General features: G+C 53.2%; 1 protein-coding gene across 3 annotated transcripts in view; it reads left to right on the forward strand.

Moving 5' to 3' along the window:
- Window positions 1-454: 454 nt before the first annotated feature.
- PAQR5 (progestin and adipoQ receptor family member 5) overlaps window positions 455-14,947 on the forward strand; it is an 84,825-nt gene continuing 70,332 nt past the window's right edge. Inside the window, exons 1-2 of one of the 3 annotated variants that reach the window (XM_081227414.1) lie at window positions 12,665-12,803; window positions 14,311-14,464. The gene's annotated coding sequence lies outside the window, so the exon portion shown is untranslated. Of the gene's footprint in view, window positions 527-12,664; window positions 12,804-14,310; window positions 14,465-14,947 lie in introns of those variants that run through there. The other 2 variants (XM_081227415.1, XM_081227416.1) reach the window with 2 other exon arrangements.

The raw sequence follows: 14,947 nt of genomic DNA on the forward strand, positions 1-14,947 counted from the left end.
GGTGGGGCTGCGGGCACCCAGTTGTTTTTTTCCCTGTGCTCCACCCCATGCATTCTTCCGAAGAGCAGGCTCAGTGGCCCTGCCCTCCAGGAGGCCTCGGGGCTCCCAGGTCTCTGCCCCTGAAAGTGGGGGTGGGCATGAAGGGCGTGGAAGGTGCAGGGGAGAGGGGGCCTATGGACACCCCCGACTCCACCTGGGCGCCGGGCTTGCCTCGCACCGCAGGTTGGCGAGTGAGGGGGCGACCCTTTGGAGGTCACGGAGCACGGCGTGGCTGGCACACTGTTAGGTGCAGGCCCCACGATGGGACCTGTGCCCTGCCTCGGCTCCTCCCCCGCCCGCCCCTCCCGGCCCCGCCCCGCGCGGGAGGGGTGGGCGGGAACCGCGGGGAAGCGCGCAGACCTACCAGCCAGGTGCAGCGCGGGCTGTCCCGTGGCGGACGCGGCCGGGAGGAGAGTTCGGGGCTCCTCCTGCCTGTGCTGCGTCCCTGCGCCCTCTCAGCCGGATGCCCGGGACACTCAGAACCCAGGTAACCGAGGGCGGGACTCCCCCGCGGCACGCGTCCTCCCGCCTCCCTGTCCACGCGCACCCCACCTCGGCGGCCGCCCCGCAGGCTCCCCGGAGCCCGCCGGCCGCTCCCCGGGCGGCTCTTGGAAAGTTTGCGCCCGGAAAGCCGTGCACCAGACGGCGGCGAAATGCAGCCACTTTTGCCCTCGCGCCCTCCGCCCGGGAGCCGATGCGGTGGGGTGGCCGCTGCCGGTGCACGGGGTCTCCGCTGAGATCGGTTGGAAGTTTGCCTTCTCGCTTTTCCCATCCCTCACTCTTCTGAGCGTTTGCGTCCCTCCCCCGTGTCCCTCAGTTCCTTTAAAAATATGTAGATATCCTTAGATGGGGACGGCAGAGTTGGCGATTTCTTAAGGGATGTTTACGTTTGTGCTTCCCGCCTCCTCTGGCCAAGATGTACGATAGGAGACTGGGCTGAGCCAGACAGGGTGCGGGTGAGGGGGCGGCCCTCTGCCGGGCGTGGGGTGGGGGGCGGGCGCCGTCTGGGCCGTGCTGAAGTGGGTGCCCTGCCACGGGGAGTTCCGGGCTTTTGTCTTGTCTCCCGCAGGTCACAGCCCGGCTGGGCATCCTCGGCTCCCCCAGCACTCCTCGAGATGAGCACTGGGGAGAGGGTAGGCAGAGGCAGGGATCTAGAGCGACCTCTATAACCCTTGACGATTTGAACAGAATGGGCTTCCTCTTGCCTTGGCTGCGAGGAGGGCTCAGCTGTGTGTGGGAAAGGGGATGAAAGATGGTCCTAACCACGCAGAAGCAGAGAGGACAGCTGGGGGAGATCAGAGGATCAGAGAAGAGCTAACGGCACTCACATGGACACTTCCTTGATTTCATCCATACCCCATCCCTAATTAACCCGTGAGGTAGTAGGTCTTAATTGTCAGATGAGCAAAAAAGGAGGCTCCAAGAGGTTAAGTAACTTGCTGGAGAAAAGTGGTGGACCTGGACCACAAACCACAGTCAGATGGTTGGTTCTCCATTTTTCTGGGCCCCTTATCAGCAGGGGTTCATTTCTTTTCCCCCTCCCTTGAGCTTCTTTCCCTGAAAGGGGTAGGCCCAGAGAGTGCACCTCCAAGAAGAAATAAAATCTGGTCAGGGGCTTCCCTGATGGCACAGTGGTTGAGAGTCTGCCTGCCGATGCAGGGGACACGGGTTCGTGCCCCGGTCCGGGAAGATCCCACATGCCGCGGAGCGGCTGGGCCCGTGAGCCATGGCCGCTGAGCCTGCGCGTCCAGAGCCTGTGCTCCGCAACGGGAGAGGCCACGGCAATGAGAGGCCCGCGTACCGCAAAAAAAAAAAAAAAAAAAATCTGGTCAGGAAGCTCCTCCAAGAGAGGGCTGGCTCCTTGCTAAGCTAGGAGGTCTGCAGGAGGCGAGGGCCTGTTTTGTTCACGGCTGTAACCATAGTACCTGGCACTCGGAAGGTGCCCCACAAGAATGGAGTGAATTAACCTGAAATAGCAGAGACTCTTTTCCAGCTGATGGATCTTTGCCCTTGGTGAGCAGAAAGGGCATTCTGAAAAGTCAGACCAGAAAGGGGTCCAATGCCATCACTGTGGGTCCTTGAAATCCTTACCCCACTTGGTTCTTTTAAGCCAATGAGCACATCCATAATCCCATGTGCCTTTCCAGACAGCCAGGCTTTCACCTTACCCCCAATCTACTTCTTGTCAGGTTAGGAGAAGCAGCAGGAAGTGGGTTCCATGCCCAACTTGGCCCTGCTCTAGGTTGGAGGCAGAGGACCCTTGGCCTATCTATACCAAAGTCTTACCCATCTCTCCAGGAAATCTTATTTGGAAACTCTAATCTTCATTGCCTCTTCCCTGATCCTTCCATGGGGCAACCATGGATTCAGGTTGGATCCATGGATTCATGGATTCAGGGAAGAGGACTTGCTTTTCTGAGCCTCAGTTGCCTCATCTGTAAAATGGGGACGATAGAATCTGCATGGCTTTACACGAGAGTGTGGTCCAAAGAGCTCTGCAAGCTGCAAAGCAGACTGAGAGAGATGATTTTTCTTTCCTCACATGTTTGTTAGCCTGACCTCCCCTGGTGGGCTGTAAATTCCTTCTGGGACGTGATCATACATCTTGGTATCCCTCTGAGAGCTCTCCTCATTGTGAGCACACAGTAGGTTCACAGGAATGGAAGAGGAATTGCTAAAATTGGTGAAAAATCCACCCCTGCCCCCATGTAAGGAGAGGGGATACTCTACAATACGGGGGAGGGTCTAGGAGGGACAGGAGGGGTCTGAGATCCAAGACCAGGAACGAGTGGGAAGGCAGGGCGTAGCAGACTTTCCATGGCAGTGCCCTGAAGACTTTTGAGGCTCTGCCAGGAACCTTATAACCTTGGACTCCTTAGCAGATGTGGTGTCTGCTTTGGCCTGAGGACAGGCCAGGACACCCAGAATTGACCAGTTCTGCTCCTTGGGGGAGACCACTGAGAACATAGCTGGGATTCAAGCTCCTGCACATCCCCACTCCCATCCCCCCACCCACCCACACACACCCCACCTGTTCCTCCCCAGGGGCTTGTGCACACATAGGGCCCACCCAGCTTCCTACTGCCTGTTCCTGGCTCTTAATAAGAACCCAGTGGAGTAAGACCTTTAGACACAGAATATCTCAGCTGGAATAAGCCTTAGAGGTCATATCTCTCTACACCCCTTCCCTGCTTTGCTTTCCATAGCACATATCACCATCTAACATCCTGTATATTAAGAATATTGAAGAATCTTGTTTCTTGGCTGTCTTCCCTGTTAGAGTATCAGCTCCACGAGGGCAGGGCTTTCAGTCTGTTTTATTCTGCTCTATTCCCAGGAGTCAGAGCAGTGCCTGGTGTGCAGTGGGTGCTTAGTTAATATGCGTTGAGTAAATGAATACATCCAGGCCACCCTTCCTCATTGTACAGTTGGGGAGACTGAGGTCCAGAGATAGGAGTGACCTCTTGAAGACAGAGCTGGAGCTTTTCTTGATTGGACTCGAGTTAATTCTAAGCTGGGTCTCTGTCCCCTGCACCAGGTTGCTAGGGGTGCTTAGGAGCTGCCTTGGAAAGAACCTTCAGACCAGCTGCCTCCAGTTACTCAGAGGGGCTGCTCCTAGCTGAATAGATCACCATCCACATAGAGTGATCTGAGAGAGCAAAGCGGGGAGCGCCCCCGGTTAGACCCCCATCCCCAAAAGAAACCTCCTAATGCTGCTTTCCAAAGGTGAGTGGTGCCTCTATTAGTGGTGAAAATAGTGCCGTCTCCAGGCAGCCTTTTCAGATTCCTCGGGGCACTGGACAACCCAGGCGGACAAGCCAAGTCCCTGGCAGCCCTGGGCAAAGAGGTGGAGCTTCAGATCTGCTGGGTCAAGGATAACAAACCAGTCTGAGAAGATGCAACCAGATGTGTGGGCCAGGAAGAGGGAGGACATTATTCTGCCCAAGGCACGGGAGAAGGTGGGGGGCTCTGAGGCCTCACTTAGGAATCTGATGAGTGGTTTTCTGGAGGCCCCAAGAGCTTGAAATTCTGAGGCACTGTGTCAGGAGAAGCAGGATGGAGAAGCTTGCATGTGTGTATGGGCGAGGGGATAGGGTAGAAGCTGGAACTATCTATGGGATAGAAAATATGGGAGACACATCCACAAACACCAAGCAACTTCAGTCTCCTTCCCCACCCCATCATTCTGCTGGCCAGTGTTGTTTCTGTAAAGGACTTTTGTCTGTGTTCTAAGGGAGAACTCTAGGCTGTGGACTTGATTGGAGGAAAAGATACCTATGGCAAGAAGACCTCCCAAAGAGGCTATTGCAGGAAGTGTCTTTCCTCCTGACACTCACTGGGAATGTAGACCCTTCCTTCTTTCCTAACTGCTTGGAGGAGCAGGGGTACATTCTTTTTTTTTAAATTTATGTATGTATGTATGTATGTATGTATGGCTGCGTTGGGTCTTCGTTGCTGCGCGCGGGCTTTCTCTAGTTGCGGCGAGCGGGGGCTACTCTTTGTTGCCGTGCGCAGGCTTCTCATCGCGGTGGTTTGTCTTTGTTGTGGAGCACGGGCTCTAGAGCGCAGGCTCAGTAATTGTGGCGCACGGGCTTAGTTGCTCCGCGGCATGTGGGATCTTCCCAGACTGGGGCACGAACCCGTGTCCCCTGCACCGGCAGGCGGACTCTCAACCACTGCACCACCAGGGAAGCCCAGATACAGTCATTTTTGGCAGCTAGGGAAAAAGACAGCGTTCCCCCAAAGCAGTGATCCTAGGTATGATTTCTGCCCATGCTCTGTCCTCTCACCCAGGGTTTATCTTACAGAGTTGTCCTTTCTTCCGTCCTTGACACCAGGCTAGGACCACCCCCAGCGAGCTCTGTGGGGAACTTGCGTGATGAATTTTGCCTAAGCCTCAAATGGGCATCTTGCTGGGATACACTATAGCCCCTTAAGACACTCTTCCTCTTTGATTATGTGGGAGCCCTGTGTTCAGGATGACTTTGCTGGGATGCATTTGGAGCCGGCCACAGGCACAGAGCCCAGCCATCACGGGTGTCTAGATCCCAGGGGCCTGAATTCGGCTACTCAGCCAGCTTGCCACCGGTCTTTGAGTCGGTCACTGGAGTCTGGGGAGCTGAAGGCCTGGTGTGGCAGGTGGGGAGCCCTGGATTCTAATTTTATATATATATATATACTTTTTTTTTTTTTCGGTGCTGTGTGGAATTCGGGATCTCAGTTCCCCTACCAGGGATTGAACCCCGGCCCCCTGCAGCAGAAGCTCAGAGTCTTAACCACTGGACCGCCAGGGAAGTCCCCCTGGATTCTGACACGATCTAACTCACCGTATGACTTTGGCCCTGTCCCTTCCTGGGCCCCAGTTTTCTCATCTGTAGAAGAGACAGCTTAGCTGAGATCAGACACTGTTGACCTTTTGGACCAGATACTTCTTTGCTGCAGGGCTGTCCTGTGTTTTGTAGGATGTCGGCAGCAGCCCTGGCCTCTACCCACTAGATGCCAGTAACACCACCTCTCACTTCTCTCCTGGCAAACAGCAGTGTCTCCAGACATTGCCAAATGACCGCGGTGGGCAGCACGATGCTGCCCACCATCTCTGGTTGAGAACTACGGGATTAGATGATCTCTGAAGACCCTCCCACTGATTACCCTCAGGACCAGGAAGACACTTTTCTCTTTCAGCCCCTGTTTTGGAGATGTTGACTGTGTGAGAACCAGGAGCCTGGGCATGGGGTCTCCGAGGGCTTACAGGGTAGGATGTGAGCTATGAGAACAGGAAAGGCTCTGGGCCCACTGGGCCTCTTGCTGAGAGCCAAGGCCAAGGTCTCTTCGCCTCCCAGACCTTGGGTTACATAAGAAGGGAGGAGGCGGGGAAGCAGGCCTGTGGTTGGCCCAGGCACTAAGGTCAGCAGCCTTCCAGCCAGTGACTAATCATCTCTACATGTCCTAAGGACTTAGCTGCTCCATGGTCCGCTCTCCCACTGCCCTGGGAGGGGACACAGGAAGTGAATCAGCCCACCCGCAGTGCAGAGGAAGGGGAAGGTGGAGCACAGCAGTGTTAGACCCAAGGGCCACACGCCCTTACTCCAACCCATCCCTGGTTTTATTTTGTTTATTCCTCCCAAGTTAGTTGTTTATTAACTCGCCCATGGAAGCCCCTTCTGACCTTGTTGCTTAATGGAAGGGTGAAGATTTATCTTCTCCAGGAATGGGAGGAGTTTGTCAATGAATCTTGGAAGTAAATCACTGTTCTGAGGATAACAGGCTCAGAAATTTGGGGTAGTGTTAAACCAAAATGATCGGTTTGGGTTATTCATTCTTGTAGTTCTCATTGAAGGACGAGAGACTGCTCTAGACGGCAGGTTAGATGCTGTGGAAGGAGCAGGGAGTCAGACAAGCCCCCTGCCTCAGAACCCTGCAGTCTGGGAGGACAGAGGTCAGTCTGTAATTGCAGTGCCCAGAGGAGGGTCTGGTCGGCTCCACCCAGGGTGTGAGGTAGGGAATTGGGGATGGCGGGTTGGGGCGTGCATGGGGTCTTTAGGGGAGGTAATGGTAGCGTGCAGAGGGTTTCAGTGAGGAGAGCTGGGTTTGGGTTTTGGTTTTTGCCTTTTTTATTGTGGTAAAATATACATAACATACGATTTACCATTTTAATCATTTCAAAGTATACAGTGCAGTGCCATCAAGGACATTCACATCGTTGTACAACCATCACCACCATCCAGCTCCGGAATTCTTTGCACTTTACAAAACCAAAACTCCGTACCCGTTAACTCCCCTTTCCCTCCTCCCCTCAGCCCCTGGTAACCACCATGCTTCTTTCTGTCTCTGTGAATTTGACTATTCTGGGTACCTCACCTAAGCACAGTCTTATGACATGTGAGTTTTTGTGTCTGGCTTCTTTCACTTAGCATGATGTTTAAAGGTTTATCAGTGTTGTGGTATACATCCGAATTTCCTTCCTTTTGAAGGCTGAATAATATTCCAGTGTGTGGGTATCCCATATTTTGTTTATCCATCCGTCGATGGACAGATGCTTCCACCTTTCGGCTGTTGTCAGTAGTGCTGCTGTGAACATGGGTGTACAAATGTCTGTTTGGGTCCCTGCTTTCAGTTCTTTGGGGTGTATTTCCAGAAGTGGAATTGCTGGATCATATGGAAATTCTGTGTTTCATTTTTTGAGTAACCACCATACCGTTGAGGAATAGGTGTTGGAACTAGATCTTAAGGATGAACATGAGCTCTCCAGGCCTCTAGGTAGAGGAAGAGGGAGGGAAGGGGGAGGGGGAGGAGAGAGGGCAGGGGAGGAGAGAGCCTGGACTGCGGCAGGAGACAAGTGCCACAGTGGGTGTTTGTGCTTGGGGCTGGAGATGGGGCCCTGGACGGGTAAAGTGCGAAGGGTCTTGGACCAGGCGAGGAACTTGGGCTCCACGCTGTAAGCAGTGAGAAGCACTGAAGGGGGTTTTAATCAGGAAGTGATACAGGCCTATTATCATCTTAGATGGACAGAACTGGGAGTGATGTCACAGATGGTCTGGGAGGGGAAGAGGCTTAAGGCAAGAACCAAGTGGGAGAAAACTGGGTAACACTGGAGCCTCGTGGTTGGGGCGGGTGGAGGGAGCAGGTCTGGAGGGTGGGTGCGCTGCACAGGGTGCCCAGGTTTGTGCTTTGGTGCTGGGTGAGTGGTGGTGAGGCTGCCGATAAGCTTATAGGAGGAGCAGCCGGTTTGACAAGATGATGAGGGCATATCCATTAGCTTGAAGGGGCCATGGAGCCACCTGGGTAGAGACAGGATTTGAGGGCTGGGCAAAGCTGGGCAGAGCTAGGTGCTGTGGAATAGGGGGAGAAGCTGGTCCAGGGCAGGGAAAGGACCGCCATCGGACGGCACAGAGGACCCAGCGGAGTTGGAGGCCAGGACACAGGGAGGCCTCTGCTCAGTACCGCTCAGTTCCTGCCCTGCGTATTTCATATTGATCCGCACATTTTCACTGCCAAGCTCAAGGCTGTGAGCTTGAGGCTGGGCACGGGAGGTGGTGGAGATACAGAGATAAACCCAAGCCAGTGACTTAAATTCATTTATTCATCCCATAAAGCTTAGAACATGGAACTTGGCCAATACCTTTGCACAGTTAAATATTGACACAATTGGGATAGGTGCTATGCAGGAGAAATGGAGCATGTTATGAAAGTGTGTCAGAGGACTTGCTTAATCTAGGGCAGGGTTTCTTACATGGGCACTCTTGACGTTCTGCATCAGGTAATTCTTTGTCGTGGGGTCTGTCCTGTGTGTTGCAGGATGTTTAGTAGCTTCCCTCGTCTCCACCCACACGATGCCAGTAAGTAGCCACACACAACCCACCCCCAGTTGTGATCAACAAAAACGTCTCTACACATTGCCGAATGTCCCCTGGTAGGCAAAGTCACCCTCAGTTGAGAGCCATTTGCCTAGGGGCCAGGAGAGACCTCTTGAGAGAATGATGGTAATCTGAGTTCTAGAAGTTAGATAAGAATCAAGATAAAGCAGGGGTGGGGAGTGGAGGGGAATATTCGGGGCACAGGTAACTGTGTGCAGTGGTCCTGAGGTGGGAAGGAGTGAGGAGGCTGGGGGAGCCGATGAGGAAGGCTTCCATTAGGCAGGCAGTGGTGGGGGCAGGGAAGAGCGGATGGATTCAGGGATACTCAGGAGGGAACACAGGCAAGGGAGCCTCCTGGGTGTGGAGGATGAAAGTGTCTGGAAGCTGGCAAGTTACATTTTGGGCCTGTTGGGTGAGCGATACCTGGGAGTCCTCCAGGTGGGGTCCTGCGCTCAAAAGAGAGGTCCGGCTGGAGATGCACATTTGGGGATGACATGTGGGTAAATGATGAGCTTAGCCTTGGGTAGACCAGATGGCCCAAGGGGAGTGTGTGGACCAAGAAGAGAAGAGCCAAGAGGAGGGCCTAGAAGTGAGCTCCAGGGGTGCCAGCATTCAGAGACGGAGCTCTGGGAGGTGTCCCAGAGAGGGAGCAGGGAACCCGGGGAGCCCGGTGCTGGAGGAGCCCGAGGATGCTGAAGGATGGGGGCCTGGCCCACGGTGAAGTCTCTGGAGCCTTCAGGTAAGATGAGAACTGGGAAGTGGCCGCTGGATTTAGAGTCCCGTGGCTGCCACGGGGGAGGTCAGCCTGGGGTCGCTGAGGAAGGGGCAGGAGGGGGGGTGCTGGTAGACAGCTTTTCCAAACCTGTGTCAGCAGAAGGTGAGGAGAGAGCATGGAAATCAGAAAGGAACTACGTTAGGGAGGGTTTTGTTTTATTTGTTTAATCTTGCTTGTTTTGCGCCCACCCTCCCTTATTTTTTCTTAGAAAATAAAAGTACATGGTTCAGAATTAAAAAATTGTGAAGATTTCGCTGTGAAAAAGTCTCCACCCCCATCTCCTTTGGCCTCCCAGTGCCCTCCCCTCCCCAGAGGCAACTTTACCAGTTTCTTAACATTTTCTTCCAGAGATATCTCATGCACAGATCAGTAAACGCATATGTGGTCTTTCCCTCCACATGGTAGCAACACTATATGTATTCTTCTACCCCTGATTTGGTCTTTTTCCACTTAGCTCTCTTGAGAAGCTTCCAGATCAGTACGTGGAGAGCTTCTTCATTCTCCTTTACAGCTATATGATGTTCCATGATATGGATGGCATGTAATTTATTTAACAAATCCCCTGTTCGGGGACATCACAGTGTCTTAGTGAGTCTCCTTGTGCTTCAGTCATTTTGCAGTGTTGGTGGGTGCATGTGGGGAAATGTCTCAGAAATGGAATTGGTGAGTCGGATGGTTTGTATTTTGAAAGATATCAGCAGGTTGCTCTCCATAGAATTTATAAGAATGTACACTCCTACCAGTAGTGTGCAAGGACGCTCATTTTTCTACACCCTCCAAAATAGAGTGTTACCAACTTACTGATGTTTGCCAATCTGGAAGACAAAGATAGTTTTTTTGATTTATTTATTTGTTTGTTTGTTTGTTTGTTTATGCGCAGGCTTTCTTTAGTTGCGGCGAGCGGGGGCTACTCTTGATTGCAGTGCACGGGCTTCTCATTGCAGTGGCTTCTCTTGTTGCGGAGCACGGGCTCTAGGCACGCGGGCTTCAGTAGTTGTGGCACGTGTGCTCAGTAGTTGTGGCTCGCGGGCTCTAGAGCGCAGGCTCATTAGTTGCGGCGCACAGACCTAGTTGCTCTGCGGCATGTGGGATCTTCCCCGACCAGGAATCGAACCTGTGTCCCCTGCATTGGCAGGCGGATTCTTAACCACTGTGCCACCCAGGGAAGTCCCAAAGATAGTTTCTTGATGTAGTTTTAATTTGCATTTTTCTTGCTCTGAGTAAGGTTGAACATGTTTTCATAGATATAAGAGCCATGTGTATTTCCATTTCTATGAACTGTCTATTCATATGTTTTGCCCATTTTCTATGAGGTTGTTGGCTCTTTTCTCATTGAATTAGAGGTGATCTTTGTGTATTGGGGAAACTAGTCTTTTGCTGGGAATGTAATTTACAAGCATTTTCCCCGCCAGTTAATCAAGGAACTTTTTTGTTTTGTTTTGTTTTTGCTGTTGCTGCTATGTTTTCAGAATTATGAACGCTGATGGGAGAGATTTGCTGGGGTGTGGGGGTCCCTGGCTCAGGGGTCCCTGAGGAAGCATTGGAGTGGGTTCCAGATTGAGACCAGGATGGGAAACACCTTTGCTGTGTAACATGCAGAAGGACAGGTGGGAGGACGGTGCCGGTGCCAGGGGGTTAGTGGCAGCGAGTTTCGAGAGCAAGGGCAGATAGCTGGGTTCGTCCAGGCATGGGATTGTGTTAACAAGTTATCAGAAAGTTAGAGTGGAGGAGAACTACTGTATTAGCGAGAGAGTGATCAGATTAATGAACGCTGACACCAGAGCAAGATGAGGGGAAGTGAGTGGATGGGTGTTCTGTGTTTTCTTAGATAGGGTACTTGTCTGTTTGGCACGCAGTAATCACCAGGCCAGGCTAACGGCCAACATGGTTACATTTCCCCTGCGATCAGACCCCATACTCTGAATCCCCTGCTTATCTCACTGTGTCACAAGCCAATATTTCCCCTGCCCTAAACCAATCCAGTGCCAGGTACCAGGCAACTAGGGACAGCCCCGATGCCTCAGAGGCCACTGGAACTGTTCAAACCAGCCAATCCCAAGCTTCTTTGCCATGCATTTCCCAGTGGAAACCCCAACAGAGGCTCTGGCCTTAGGCCTTCCCCTTGCTCCTGCTTCTGCCTCTTGACCAAAGCCTAGTGCTTCCCTTGTTGGTCCTGTGTCCCCTTCTCTTGGGAAATGTAAGTAATACGTTCTTCTTTCAACATCATTAGCCTCTCCGTGTGCCATTCAGACACCTCCGTAAATTAAAATCCTATGGGTACAGTTAAGACAAGAGGGACCCTTGGACAGGACAGAGTGTGAGGGTGAGTAAACTGCAGGTCCCAGTGGGGCTCCAGAGCTGTCACCATGTGAGTGGTTAAATAAGCAGGCTCTCAGGGTGGACTTCCTGGAGGAGGTGGCTGGAGATGAGGAGAGGCCTCGTGGAGGGAAGGGCAGGAGCACAGACTGGGAGGCACAGGGAACTGTGTGTGGGGGGCCAGGGGGGCGGGCGGCCGGGGTGATCAGAACTGGGAGGCTGGAGGAAAATATACAAAGAGGAGGTGAATCTGACAGTGCACGGGGAAGGAGGGAGCCGTGGGGTCAAAGATGCAGGCTGGGTCCTGTGGATGCTTCTTGAAGACAGTGTTTAAATTCCCAACGTTAACTCCCTTTGTGAGTTCACGGTGGGGCTGTGGAGCTGCAGATGATGAAGGACATGGAAATGACATGGGTCTAACCCAGCTCTGGCTTTTTGATGTCACATTAACGAAAACCTATCCCTGGATGAACTCAGCTATCTGCCTTCACTCCCGCAGCTTGCCCCCTCCCACCCCTGTCTGCCTGTGCCACCGCAGAGGTGTTCCCCTCCTGTCTCAAGTATCCCCACCATTTGGTGCTTTCTGCCTCCCCCATGAAAGCTCCCTCCTCCCTCCGGGAGCCTCTCTCCTCCAGGATCAGATGCTCATCCCTGGCAGCTGGTTCTTCCAGTGGCATTGAATTTGAGAGAAGAATTCTTGGAAGATCAAAAAGTCTTCAAAACATGGAGAATAGAGCAGTAATGGTAGAACGGTCGGTATTGGAGCTGGGGGCCCTGGTCCACACAGCCTCAAATCACACAGAATCTGTGTGTGTGTGTGTGTGTGCGCACGCATGCGCGTGCGCATGTGCTGGGGGAGGATTTGCCTATTCTAGTAATGCTGGTCTACCTCCCAGTCTTGTGTGCTCTGAGTCAATAAATCCACTGGAAATTCACAAACACATGCACACTTGGCAATCACTCATGCTACCTTGCGATTTTTCTTTTATTGTTGCCTCCGGAGTTATTTACCTTTTTGAGAGTGGAATTTGTGGGGAAATAACCTCATATTCAGCTAGTGTTTACCTAGTTCCCCTGAACTCTGAACTGGGCTGGGCGTTGTGAGTCTTGCAGGTTTGTTGCGTTTGTTCTGCTTCCCCGGCAAAGGCACGGTGTCCCCTTCTCCAATATGCTCTATTGCCCCAGATGCCATTGCAGAGAATGAAGGGAAACCAGCTGGGCTGTGGTTGGCAGAGATGACTTCTAGAAGGAGGAAGAGCTCAAGCAGACAGTGGGTCTCCTCGAAGGGGAAGGAGGCAGCAGGAGCCTGGTGAGGCCAGGTGAGGCCAGGTATCCCCGGGGAGGTTGAGCATCAGGCCCTCTGGGGCGCAGGAGGACGGGTGATGGCTGCCCTGGGGGCGATAGGTGAGCCCCTGGGAAGGGATGGGGCAGGAGATGGGACTGGGGGCGAGGAGGAGAGCCCCTTTGTGCTCTCTGCCAACAGTGTCGCCTCTCTGCCGGGAGGGGAGCCCTGGGGGGGGCTGGATGGACTGTGACCTTGCACTTCTGTGAGGGACAGTGAGGCTTTGAAAATGCTTCCAGCTGGGCGGTTTTTGTCCCCTCAAGCATCCTTCAGTGGCCCTCAGGTCAGGAAACAAGTGTTTCCCCAGATCAGGACCCAGTAATGCTTCTTGATGGGGTCCTTTCTTGTGATGGGTGGAGCTGGGGAGCAGCAGCTTTGAGAAGGGTGCCAGTAGTGGAGGAGGGGGGGTGTCTGTTTCTGAAATATGGGACGTCAGTGGTTTATTTCTTAGATGCTTTTGGTACACATCCTCTCTAGAACCTGACCGATGCTTTAAGAAATGTTGTGATTTAAAAAAGCAATTGTGTGAAAGATGCCGAAACATCTGGCTTAAGCAGGAGGCGGGGCAGGGTGGGGGGTGGGATTCGGGAAGAAGGGAAAGTGGCTGTTGCCTTCCTCCCTCCCCACTCTTGGTCTGGTTTGGTTTAATCTTCACCGTCCTCCCAGGGACAGTTCCTCCGAGTCCAGCAGGCGCCCAGCTGCTAGAATGTTGCTTCTGGGTTGTCCCTTAGCAAGACTGGGGGCTTCTGGACTTATCCTAGGACCACCTTGCTGGGTGACCCTGGGCAGGCCTCCTAACATCTCTGGGCCCCGGTTTAACACCTGGCTTCTCTTCTGGAAGCATCAGTTTTGTCCTTTAGGTACCTTTTAGGCTCTTTCTAATGATCAAGTCTTTGCTTACCACCCTTCAGATTTCCATCAGGGCCTGAAAGAACATAAGGGGAGTCTGAGGTAGTGAAGTCCAGTGGTCAGGCTCTCACAGGCAGCGGGCCAGGGAGGGAGGGGAAGGGAAAGGGATGCAGCCTCCGCCCGGGCCTCCACCCCACCGATCTGGGTGTGCTGTGAATACCCCTCCTTGTTCGAAGGCCTCAGATTTGACTTTCAAAGGGAAAACGCCTGTCTTGATAAAGTGGGCCTTGCTCCATGCAAGTCAACTTTGTTCGGGCTCCCGGGCTCAGTTCATGTGTCCCGCCGGTGTGAGGAGGACAGAGGCCGGGCAGGGTCTCTGTGGGGCAGATGATCCCTGCTTTGGGAGAGCCAGAGGGTTTCACACACTTGGTGGTGCCCAGCTGTGCCTTCACGCTGTTCCCCGAGCGCCTCCTGGCACTGGCAGGTATCATCACCTCCGTTTTCTCACACTGGGATGTGGAAACTGAGGCACAGAAGGTCACGCAGCTCATGCGGGGTCACCCGGGCCACCCAGGGCAGCTCAGTCAGACTTGACCAGGTCTTCTGACTCCTTGTCCTGTGCTCTCTTCCCACAGACTGTTCATGATGGTCACTACACAGCTGGTTCTCTGCCCCTTCGTGTCACCCCTCATGCTCGGATTTATCCCCCTGAAGTGCCAACTGCCACCAGTTAGCGTGGAAATGAATTCACTTTGTGCGGGAAGGAAGATCAGGGACTCGGCATGAAAAGTAAGAGGGAAAAAAAATTCCTCCGATAATTTCCGCTACTCCCCATGACACCTCTCCTCTCCCCAAAGTATCAGCATGTTCCTCAGGCCCTTCCTTAAAGGCCCAAAGAAATGAATCTCTAATGGTAAAATTTCTAGCCTCACAGTATGGAGGTGACCCTTGACTCAAACTGCAGAGGTGACCATTTTTCCACCTCCTTACGTAGATGCCAGTCCAGTCTGACATTCCTGGGCCAAGAAATAAAGGGACCTATCTCCAGGCATGTTTCCACCTTGATGGTACTTCCTGCTTCCCAGTGCTCCGTGGGACACTGTGGGGACGTGACTGGGAGAGGTGTTTTAATCATGGAAATGATTTTTTCCTTTCTCACTTTTCATACAGAGGCCCAGCTTTCCGTGCCTGGGCAGAGTGAATCACTGTCCACAGAAACCAGCGACAGTTCGGGCTTTGGGGGGCAGGAAGGGATGGCCAGGGATGGCTGCA

The sequence above is a fragment of the Mesoplodon bidens genome, assembly GCF_964165515.1.
Source record: "Mesoplodon bidens genome assembly, chromosome: 3".
Lineage (NCBI taxonomy): Eukaryota > Metazoa > Chordata > Mammalia > Artiodactyla > Ziphiidae > Mesoplodon > Mesoplodon bidens.